Consider the following 12,667-nt stretch of genomic DNA (forward strand, 5'->3'; position numbering starts at 1 on the left):
TGTTTGAGTGATGGTCTGTACAATAGGACAAGATTAGTTGTATTCAAAATTGGTTAAACAATTCTGACATGTAAAATTTTAACAGGCGACAAGAAAGGTAATGTAGTACATCTTCCGCACATAACATTAGACACCAAAGAAGATCTTGATATGCCATTCGTATTAAAACGTTAACAGTTTCCCGTTAGAATAGCTTTTGCTATGACAATTAACAAATCACAGGGAGAAACGTTCGAAAAAGTCGGTTTATTTATTAGAGAGAAAGAAACGATATTCATATGTTGCGTTGTCACGATGTAACTTCAAACACGGAATCAAAATTCAATGCTATATTGACGAAAAAGTTAATTCCAAATATTGTCTTTATTGAAGTTTTATAGTAAAAGTGTAAGATTAAAAAGTATTTGCATGTTAATTTCAAAGCCAAACGGTACGAAAATGTATAATGCAACGAATATCTCTAAAGCAACATGAAACATAATTTTGTTTCACTTTATTACGTTTTACTATTTTTTACTATGGTTAATTACTCACTGTAATGTAAAAGTTATATTATGCATATGTAACAATTCTCACGAAAATAACAATGTTTAAATTGTACATCCACTTCCTCATACGCGAGCGGGAGGTCTGCGAAGTGGCTACGGTGTAGCGCCCGCCCTGGGGTTGGCAAACGAAGCGAGCAGAGGGCAGAGCCCCCTGGTATTATTTATATTAATATTTTGGGCATCCCTGCCTGAAAAGGGTTCTGGAGGTGGGAGGGAGCCCTTTGTGTCATCAACATGAAACTCTAGAACGGTAGTGTTGACATGATTTGGAATGCCTCAGAGGTGAAAACACTGCCCTGGCATTACTTGTGCATGAGATATATTTGAAAATGCTACTGTGAGCATCTTTTTTTTTTTTTTTTTTTTTTTAGCAGCAGTTTCTAAGTACAGGAATGTTTAAATTTGACACAAACAGATGTGGGCACATCTGAGAAGTTATCTGTCAGGTTTTAGTGCAAAATTGACTGTCCTGCCTTTACTTTTTGAATAATACTGCTTTATTTTGGTGGTCTCCCCCTCAGGCGGAGATTGCTGAAAAATGCCCTCAGGGTGTAATGCACACACAGAATTTCACTGTCCACATTCTAAAGGGCTCCTCAAGTTCAGTCCAGGTGGGCCTAAGTGGTTGCAGGTTTCTAGTGCAGCCAAACCTGTTAATTACAGCTACGGCTCCTTCCCTACTTACGAACTTCATTTTAGTTGACCTGCTTGTTAATTACTTCTTTAGTTCTGTTACAGGCTGTTTTTAAATTACTTCATTTACTCCACTAGCTGCAAATTAACAAGATGAGGAAAATCACTGAAGTGTTACCATCAAATGGGATTCCATTTCTATCTGTGTGTGTTCACCATGATGTATCTGTTTTAGTAGAACATCTCAAAAGAAATCAAAGAGAAAAAGTGAAGAACAGAGAATTACTAATCAGGTCCGGTCAGGTCAGGTCAGGTTGGGGAGCATGCACTCATACAGCACGTTGCCGCACCCACCACACGACAAAACAGCTTGGGATCCCAGGTGGCAGCCCCCCAGTCCAGTCCCACCCTCTGGAAATGACCCTCTATCTGCCGCAGCCAGGTGTTACGTGGGCGACCCCTTGGCCTAGTCCAGCCACTCGGGTCCCCCCCAATGAGGGTCCTGCAAGCCAGATCACCCTCAGGGAATCGCACCACATGGCCGTAGTGCCGTAACTGACACTCCCTCACAGTGCAGGTAATGTGCCTCATTTGGGACTCCGTGAGCAACCGCTCATTCGACACAAAATCTGTTCTGGGACGCAAATAATTTGAAGGGTCAAAGGTAAATATCTATGGTGTGTTCGTCAAGTTTGTGCTTCTGTCTTCTGAGGCTCTCGGCTGTTGTGGTTAATTGTGCTGCAGTTAGCTGGAGCCGCGCTGCCTCGGTGTCAGTGCAGTGGCATCAGCTCCAGTTGTGAGGCTATTCTCGGGGGGCCTTCTCCTCCCCATCACCAGAGTGTGTGAGCCTCTGGCATTGGAATATCTCCGCTATGGCTAGGCCTCTGGGTTTCGCATGTTGGACTTTGCCTTGTTTGGCTTTTCTTTTGCTAAACTGTTCCAGTTCTTTGATGAAGCTTTAGTTTTCTGCATTTTGTATTCTTGTCAAATGTAATTTTTGACAAACTAAAATGGTTTATTTTTTGGAGCTTTATTTAAACAAACACATTTAAATATTAAAAGTATGGTGTTGGACAAGGTGTCCTGCTGATGGCGCAGTAAGGTGGTCGTGGGTGGGTGTCCCGGGTCCTCCCTGTGTGGAGAACACTTTGAGTTATGAGAAAAGCACTATGTAAATGTAAAGACTTTCTATTATTCTGGCCTAACCCTAAGCAGTATAAGAATGATCTAACATGGCTGAATAAAAGTCATCATGATTGAATAACAATTCTATAGGAAGGATTGGCGGCCCTGAGGAATCAAATGAGGACCCTCCATGTTCCTTCTTTGACTGCACGGCCAAATTAATGCAGCCTACTAAACCCCCCATTCTTGCTGCTTTGCATTGCAAGTGTTCCTGGCAGTTTGAGTCTTTAACCTCCCACGCGCTGATGGCATAACGGGAGCTATTTATTGTTCCTTTATTTAGCTAAAGCTTTTACTCAAAGCAACTTGGAAAAAAATCAATACAGAAAAGAAGGCTTTGGCAGTTATGCACAATGGAAAAGGAAATATTGTTAGTCAATGCATAATTCAAGTTATTGCACTTCAAACACAGAATAGCAGATGAGTCAGGAGCAAGAGAGGCAGAAAAAGAAACAAAATTGTCCAACAATTACTAATCCACAAGATTTACTAAACTGCAATGAGGCTTGGAAACCATAAGGCATCCCACTTGTGCTCGACTCTGCAGTCCATCTGCGTTCTCAGCCTGCCGAGTTGCTTTCCAGTGTTTTGTGTAGGTGGGCCTTTAGACTCCTGACATACAAATTATTGCCCAAAAGTATTAGAGATTGGTCAGTCAGTCGTTATGTAATATCGCACCTTTCAAAATGAGTATTTTAGGAGTCAGTAACATCACAAAGAAGTGAACAAGTTTCATTTTTTCAAGGACACAAGGAGAGAGGCAGTTCAAACATGAATCAACCAGTGTGTTTAATAAAATATATATAAATATAAATGGATGTATTAAAAAAAAAAACAATCTGGTCTATCTAGTCAGAAACCAAAAGTGTTCAGACCAATTAAGTCTTCAATTGCTGCTGAAAATACATCTTGTTCTAATTTATAACTGTGTAGCTAATTAAAAGAATATTCTACCCCAAAAAATGTTACTTACTTGTCTCATATAATTTGCAGTGATGACCAACAATTTTTAAAATTTTTTTCATGAAGAACACTGATGATAGATTCCCATTCTATCACACATTTGAACTGAAGCCCTGCCTCTCCCCTTCATTCACTGGTCAAGAGTCCTGTTAATTCAAGAGTGCAGTCCCAAGTGAAAGGACGTTGTTTTAAAACCACTTCATTTTCTAGACGTATTTACTGTATTGAACAATATTTTAGCATAAAATACATACATTTTTGTCTGTTGTAACCATACGACTATATGATATGTGGATTATGTGACACAAGTACTGCAAGTCTTTTTTATGGAGGTTTTTGATGTTGTCCACTGTTGGTTGCCAAAGGCTCCCATCAATTAAGAAACTCCCTCTGTTCTTCATGAAAATGTAAGATTTGAGATTTCTCAAGCATCTCTACAAACCACAAGGGGTATTTAAAAAACATTGGGGAGTACTCCTTTAAATTTGTTTTTTAGTAATTTGATCTTTTGTGGGCTAATGTATTGGCAGATATGCAAAAGGCCAAAACAGGGCTACAAGAAAAAGAATGTCACACACAGATCCTGGAGGACATTTATTTTAACCGTTTTAATTAGTCACCATTTATTGCAGCTCGAAGAATGGACTACTTTCGCCATAATTTGAAGTGACTTGCTTTTTAAGATTCAGAACCCTTTATTGTTTGGCTGTTGGAAACCATTATGCAAGACAACAAATAGCTAGACAACTTGATCCCATTCGCAGGTATGAGTCCATCATACAGTATCTGTTGTAATAGTATATTTGAAAATATATGACAATTTGATGAACAAAGCGAAGGTCTGAGTAATACTGACCGGCTCATGGACATAAAACATGTTGGTTGAGCACGCAGAAAAAGAAAATCAGTAGTTTTGCATGGGGTAGTACAATTAAATAAGTTTGACAGCAAGAAATTATTTCTAAAAACAGCAAGCAAAAAAAACAACAAAAAAAAAAGATGGCCCTCCAGGAACCAAATATGAGATCCTTGAATTAGCTGCTCCTCTGTTGGCCATACTTTATTATTGTATCTCCTTTGGTTTGGTTGCTCTGGTTAGGAGAGGGGAAAAAAAACACCACCACCACCACTGACAGCAGCCATACCCATGCACTTCAGAAAAGGTCCTCCACCTGAAGTTAAGCATGTTCAGGCCTCTCCATGGAAGACCACCTAGGAAAACGTTGGGTTGGCCCTGAAAGAGATGTTAATGAAGCCAGAAGGGGGAGTTTACCCTGTGATCTGAATGTTTATCCCAGTGCAGTGATGGGGACACAGTGCTGTGTTGTATAAATGGCACCATCCTTTGGATGAGATGTAAAACTGAGCTCCTGACTCTCTGTGGTCATAAAAGATCCCTGGGCATCCTTTGTAAAAAGTAGGTCGTATCCCGACGTCCAGGCTACATTGCCCTCCATCGTCTAGTCATTCTGGCCCCCTAATCTTCCCCCGTCTCCAAGTGTCTCTTGCCACTTCTCCACCTAACAGTTGATGTGTGGTGAGCGTACTGGAGAAAAACGGCTGCCGTTGCATCATCCAGGTGGATGCTACACTTTAGTGGTGGGTGAAATGGCTCCCCACTCACTGAAGTGCTTTGTGTAGTGAATCTGTTAGAAGCACAATCAGAAAATGTTCAGCACTGCCAAAGCATAGGACACCATTTGCAGTTCCTTACTCTCATATCCCACTCCATCTTGCCTACTTCTCTTTTGTCTATTTTTGTAACTCAAATCTGCCACGGCTTGTTCGGATGTATTTCTGTCCAAGACCTGCACAGTTGTATTCTAATTGAAAGGAAGTGCTGCACCGGCTTTAGGAATGTCCTTTCTAAGGAAAATAAATGAAGGGAAAAGGAAATGGCAACAAGCTTCAGTAGCTCATTAATATTGTCATGTATCATATAGTGTATGTGTACAGGAAAAATGTAATTTCCATGTCCAACTAAAATGCAAAAAAAAAAAAAATGGAGATCAGCTTACCTGATGTTCTCCTGTTTGTATGCTCCCATTACCAGAAAATTGCCATTGGGCGAGACCCTAAGAAAACCTTAGTCTGTTTATATTCTTTATACACACACACACACACACACTATATATACAGTACATATTTAGACACATACACACACCCCCCCATTTAATTTAGGTTTATTAAAGTGTATGCCACTTCTATTCACTCCTCCACATGCTACACTTATCTTCCTTAAAATAAGCCTTTTTTATAGATCCAGTTGTCTGTCCATTCTCGTTATTCCAACACAGGGTAACATAACATCAGCACTGGGCACAAGACACCAACTGTTTATGTGATGCCAGACCATGACGGGGCAAGCCAGAGACTCTGTGTCCCCACCACATCCCACAGACATGGGGTGAACATACAGAGTTGATACTGGCAGCGACCTGGTCAGGCTTTAAACCCAAGTTCTCAGAGTGGGAGGCAGCTACACGCTTTGGAAAGAGTTGCTTCCTATTTGTCAAAGTTAAAAAGCGACGTTCTTAATCACACAGTCCCTTCCTCACAGTAGCATCACTTGTGTTTTCAGAACAGAAAGGAGGGTAGATATTAAGCTACTAATGATCTGCCTGAAGTGCACAAAATGAAGGTTTGTCCTGGGAGGCTCAATCTGTAATGTCCTGAAATGAGCTGTCAGAACAGATGGCTGGACCTTTAAGGAGAGTCTGGTCTGGAGTTACAAGTATGATATTTGTTGGTCAGTGGCTCCTAGAGGATTTTCTCTGCAACTAAAATGTGGTTATTCCTCCTCACCCGTTTCTTTGTGTGCTTGCTGCCCCAAAACCAGCAGATCAGGACTTGCTGTAATAGCAGACACTTTTGAATCTGAGTAATCGGACAGAGTACTGTATTTGGCTGTTGAACACAAAGGGTTTTGTTCTTTTAAATAGAAACACTTTCTGTAAATAAAGCAACCACTTCTGCAGACCCTTTGCAAACTTTTCTTTGTCTGCATGTGTGTGCATGAGGCCTGGTCAACAGCGGTGGGGCCACTCAGTCGTAATGTTCCCCTCCCCAAATTGGCCTCCCGCTTCCAAATCTTTCTGATCAGACTTCCTCCAGAGTTTGAACTCTGCAAGCTTAAAGAGGCTCCCCAGATAACAACCAAAGACCTGAATTTCCATCTCTTATTTATTCTTTTCCAAACATACACTGAAGCAGCCATGTTTTTCAGAACTCCTTTTTTTGTCTTTTCACCATCATTGTCTTTGACATATTTCTGCTCATCTCTCAAGGTGATTAGCTTAAATAAATACTGCCCTCTACTCCACAAAGAACCATTCAGTCATTAAAAATATCTGGCAAATGTGACAAAAATTTGCTCGGTGACGGCACAAGACAAGGACAAACTACGACAAAGTGAAGAACACCAACTTAGTGTGAAGTCATGGAGTGTGGGGACATTTTGACTTTTCTGCTCTCCCCGTCATTTCTAGTCGCCATCCTGTTTTGATCGTTCCAAAAGAGGCCCAGAAAATTATAAAAAACACAACAGGTCTCAAACTCTTTTTGAGCTTTGAACGCTTTTACTGTGTCTTACCCTAAGATATGGAGATCATGGGTTCATGTTCTGGGTCCTCCCTGTGTGGAGTTTGCAAAACGCTATATAAATGTAAAGAATTATTATTACTACTACAATGCTAGGTGGGGATAGATCAAAGTAATTTAAAAATATAAACAATGAAAAAGCTTGGGAAAGCTGGTTCACATTTTGAATGACGATTCTTTGTTTCCTCCCCAACTGGCCGTGCAAGAGATCTGGCTTCATAAATGAAGCCATGATTGTTAAAGTGACTTCTTTTGACACAGGCATGGTGTACTCAGTCTTAATCTACAGCACCTTTAACGGAGCCTTGGTCTGCATGAATTGAATCCTCCCAGAAGACATAAAGGCACTCATCAGTTAAGGCACCAAGAGAGGGGGCAACCACTTAGAGAATTACTACAGTGAAGGAAACATGTAGCATTTCAAGTATCCATTCTTGAGAGCCACTGGGAATATTGGTTAGGACATTTCAAAGAGGTACTAGTGCACCACTGGTCCTTCATATAGATGCACTAAATGATGACAGTACAGTTCTACTGAAAAACAAACAAGTAAAGGCCACACAATTATCTCGATACTCTGTCCTTTCCAGCAGTCTTGTAGACATGTCAGTCGATTTCCCAGTTGGCAACGGCTGGGGGATGAAGGGATCATTGCTAGCAATTCAGTGCTCCCAGTATCCTACTGTTCTGGCTGCACCCCCCTCGTCGTCAGCATGTAGTGTGGTCATGGAAAGAGACGGTGTCTCGGGGCAGTCTAGAAGATGATCCTTCCTTTAGTATGGAGTCAGTGTCTGCCTGCTCACACTCTTACCCAAATGAGGGTTATCACCTCGCCGTCCTTCCTGTGCAAGATCTGTCCCTGAAAAGAATAAACAAAAAGTTAAAAGCATAGCCATGTCCCAGTTTCTTCTTTCAATTTATTCATGACACTTGCGTCACTGTGGCTCCTCCTTGGTGAATGATAGGCAGAGTACAGTAGAACCTCTGGTCACAAACGTTTCCGAACATGTACAAATCGGGTTACGATCAAATAGTTTGCCAACATTTTGCGTCTGTTCACGACCACATGCTCTGGTGGCGGACAAAAACACTGGCGGCCAGTTTCCCTACACGCGTTCGTATGCGCCAATGATTTCCCATTTTCTTTTGTTTGCGTATACAGGGCCTAACAAAGCAGCTGATGTTGCAAAAGGAGTTATAATGTTAACCAAGCAGAGGCCTCGAGTGCTGGAAAAGGTGGAAAAACTGTTGCTAATGTGGTTGAACGAGAAGCAACTTGCCGGGGATACTGTAAGTGAGGCGATCATATGTGAGAGCCAGGAAGATTCATGGCAATTTGCTGGGGAAAATAAATAAATAAATAAATCCTTCAAGTGGCGAAGGTGAGGAATTTAAAGCCAGTAGAGGATGGTTTGAAAAGTTTTGCAAGAGAAAAGTGGCATTTAAATTTTCCCTGTGCTTAAAACTCATAAAAAAAAACAAAAAACAAAAGTGTTTATAGCGAGCGGTTCGTACAGTGTTAGTTTTCTCTGTTGTTCAAGGTTTTCTCAGTGTTATTCAATGTTTTTACATTTGGTTTACGATTACATTGTGCATTCTATGGTATAATTAACTATTTTTGTGCTTAAAAAAGTATATATTTACATACAGTTTGTACAGTCTGGAACGGATTAATTGTATTTACATACAATCTTATGGGGAAATTACATTCGGGTCGCGACCAAATCAGGTCACGTCCAGTTTTGGAACAAATTATGGTCGTGACCAGAGGTACCACTGTAATTGCTTCTACTCTTTCTGCACCTTATTATTATTATCATGAGGACATACTTGCTCCATGGTAACTACCAGGGGATCAACTACCCATCTAATGACAACATTTATTTAAAAGATGTCTTGACCCAAAATTAAAATATACTAAAGTGTTTTGCTACCAGAATTCCCAATCAATCCTAGTCTGGATGGAGTTTACATGCCCTCGCAGGTCTCACATCTCAAACATGTGAATATAATCTGGCAACTCTAAATTGGTCCCAGAAGAGTGAATGGGCCTCTTCTTTACTGCAGATGCAGACAAGATAGGCTCAAGGAGCCCAACTCAATATGTCAGGACACATCCTATTCTCAAAACTGAAAAACCAAACACTAGCACACTCCTCATCCCACCATCCCCATCCCAAATGTAGAAACAGTGCTGAAATAATAAATAATAACAACAACACATTTCTATAGCTCCTTTTCCATGTTTGAAGTGCTTCAAAGAAATTCAGAAAGAACAACAGGGCATATACAACATTGGATACAAATAACAAAATAAAAATAAATACACAATATGCAAAGCATTTAAATAGAATAAGAAACAATAAACCAAAATAAAAATACAAAAAAGTGTGAATACTACAAGAACAATTTATGATACAAACACAAATCATCTTTAGCATGAAGAGGGTAAACTGAAAGAAGGAAGGGTCAGAATGCTGGGGCAAATTGAATACCTTCTAGAATAAAGGAGTTTGAAGTTGTTTTTATAAAGAATGAATTGAGTCAGTTGATCTAATTAATGTATGGAGGTTATTCCAAAGTCTGGACACTATACAGCTGAAGGCCCCGTCCCCCATAGAGTGCAGGTTAGTGTGTGGCACACCAAGATTGTCAAAATCAGTGGACTTTAGTGGGCAGACAGGAGTGTAGTGATGGAGAAGACTACACATGTGCAAGGCCATTTAAAGCTTTTATAGTTTTATTATTATTAGAAGCGAGTCAGTGAAGGCGAAGCAGGGTGGGTGTTATGTGCTCGCTGTTGCAGGTCTGTGTAAGGACTCTTGCAGCAGAGTTTTGGACCAACTACAGCTGTGATAGAAGATTAGAAACGGTACAACTGCCAGTAGGGATTTACAATAATCAATGCAAGATGTGATAAAAGCTTCGACAAGCTCTCAGTGTCACAAAGAAAGGGGAAAAAGCAAACACGGGATATGTTATGAAGATTCAGAACCTTTCTTAATATGATTTGTGTGGGTAGAATAAGAAAGGGAGAAATAAAAAGGGACTCCAAGAAGAAGAAGAACAACAACAAGAACAAGAAAAAGAAGAAGGTCTGATGAGATCATCACCAAAAATGAGTGAGAAGGAGCTCATGATCTTAAGCTGAACTTTAGTGCTAGCTATCAGGGCTTTGGTTTTGTTGCAGTTTTGTTTTAAAGAGTTAAATTTCATCCAGGTTTCAAATTTCACGGAGGCAACTTATGATCTGATAAACCTGTGATGAAGTTTCACTTTTCTAAACATTTTTTTGGCGCTTGCAAATTAACGGTGGCCACAGACTTTTGAATAGTGCCAAGGCCGAAAATCAGTGCCACACAATGAGACTTGTCTTCAACTATAACTTAAAATTAAATGTGCAACACTCATGTGAACTGTAGACAAAAATAAGCACCTTAGCATTATGGAAGGAAGTGGTATCAGCATATGACAAAAATAACAAAAGAACAACAAGCAAAGTGTAACATCAAAAAGAAAGAGAAAGAGAGAGAGAGAGAAAGAGGGAAAAAAAAAGAAGAACCAAGAATCAAATGTACATGACAAGTACGAAAAGTTGGATAAACACACAGAACACTCAAGTTCAGACAAAAGGCTGACATTACATTATTGCCTTGCTGTTGTACATCAACCAGTCCATTTACAATAAATAACAATCCATCTTCACTAAAACATCTGTCTGTTTACTTAACTCAGGCCTCAAGTTCCCCGCCTACGCAACTTCAGAATTGTTTTTTCTGCCTCAATATAAAAACCAAGAAATTAGCTTAAGGAGATGAACAAATGAGAATTTGGGGAAGCTCAGATGCGCCATTACCACAAATCAAGCAACCTCGGTTCAAATCCTGGCCATGTCACTAACGGTGCAGAGTTTGCAAGTGTCAGTATGAATTTTCTCCCAGTACACCAGTTTGCTCCAATATCCCAAAGATGTATGAAATAACAATAAACCAGCGATTACTTCTGCCATAGTCCATTTCCGTTACCTGGTTTTACTTTGTTCTGCAGTAACAAGAAAACAATTTGTAACTATGTATGTATAAATTATGCACTCATCTAAACTTTTACTTTCAAAATTATTTTTCATGCCAGTCCTTGAAACAGTCTTCTTGCACATCAACCAAGGTAATCCCCATGCAGTCTTACAGAGGCTTTGTGTGTAAAGATGAGCTGTCACATACGTAATTTATTTCCTGCCTTTTACGCATAGCTGTGACATGTAGTATGACTGATATACAACAGGTAACTATACAGCGTTGAAATGCTCGGAACCTCAGCTATCTAACAGTAATTAGCCTTTTATTGTGCATAGAATGACGTAGGTGTGATCTATGATAAAACAGATTCACTCAGCTGGGACAAGTTGTTCATTTTGGCATATATACAGTATGTGCAAATTGTATATTTTACTAATAAAGATCAGACAACATGGAAACGTTCATTTTTTTTTCCCCCCAAGACACTCTTGGATTGTAAAAATGCAGTTACTGCTATAGATTGACTTGTGGACTTATCGAAACAATTTTAAAATATGAACGAGGTATCCGGACAGTGGGACACCACGGTAAGTGGCTACAGCCCCTTTTGACCGCATTACTATTTTTGCTTTGTGTCTGCTGTACGATAGATAGGGCTGTAACTAATGATTATTTTGGTAGTTGACTAATTGTTCAATTTTTTTTTTCCCCGATTAGTCACAATTCTTTCATGCTTGACTATTCTGAAGCCTGCAACCTGTGGTTGCATAGCCTGTTCTGGGCTCCAGTGCATTTCTTACCTCATCTGCTCACGTCTGTCCACCTGATGTCTCTGCATTAACACGATTAAAATTAATAATAATCAAATTAAAATAACCAGTGAAACATATGAATTTGAAAATAATCAGATATTTTTATATTGGTGTAACCATCACAATAAAAAAAAATACATTAAAACAATACAAACTAAAGTGCATGTAGTCTTTAAACAAAAAAAGTGCATTTAACTTAACCAAAAAATACATCGTTAAAACAGAAACGTTTTTCATATTTTAGTAATAAATGACAAAATGTAGACATAAACTATATAATGTTTAAAGCTTGAAGTGCAAAGATCAAATAAACACTTTCACAAAAGGTTCAAGGATGATACAACAGCTTCCGTGGCGCAGCGGTAGGAATTGCTGACTTGTAATCATGAGTCCCCCGGTTCGATCTTGACTGCCTTGTATATTTACCATTTTGAGTAGTGAGCTGCTGTTATTGTTAATATTATACAATAAACACATACATTTGGTTTGTGTCTATAACAGATGGTGTACATTTATAGGACCTGTGAAAGTTATTTTTTTTTTCACTTTTATTTTCTCGGTCTCGATCACGATACATACTACCGACCACCCCCCACCAACCCACCCGGGATCTGATGCTTTTACTTTTTATCTGAAACTGAGAATAACTAGATATGAGTGGTGTTTTGAGACGATCGAACTGGAAATTCTTTGATCTGGAGGGATAAAAGCTGACGCACAAACGCTGGCGAATCTGCCTTATTCATATCTCATTGTCACTTGATTTTTTTTTTTTTTTTTATTCAATTTTATTGAGTGTTCCTGCTTATGCTGAATTAGTATGCACCTTATGGCCCGTGATGTCAAAGCCACACTGATAAAAAAAAAAAAAAAAAAAAAAAACCAGAGACAAAGGTATATATGATATTTG

At 39.5% G+C, this 12,667-nt stretch overlaps 1 protein-coding gene across 1 annotated transcript in view; it reads right to left on the reverse strand.

The window, feature by feature from the left end:
- Positions 1-6,253: 6,253 nt before the first annotated feature.
- chst7 (carbohydrate (N-acetylglucosamine 6-O) sulfotransferase 7) overlaps positions 6,254-12,667 on the reverse strand; it is a 51,140-nt gene continuing 44,726 nt past the window's right edge. The window contains exon 2 of the mRNA XM_028800023.2: positions 6,254-7,788. The gene's annotated coding sequence lies outside the window, so the exon portion shown is untranslated. The remainder of the gene's footprint in view (positions 7,789-12,667) is intronic.

Source organism: Erpetoichthys calabaricus, chromosome 4 (genome assembly GCF_900747795.2).
Source record: "Erpetoichthys calabaricus chromosome 4, fErpCal1.3, whole genome shotgun sequence".
NCBI lineage: Eukaryota > Metazoa > Chordata > Cladistia > Polypteriformes > Polypteridae > Erpetoichthys > Erpetoichthys calabaricus.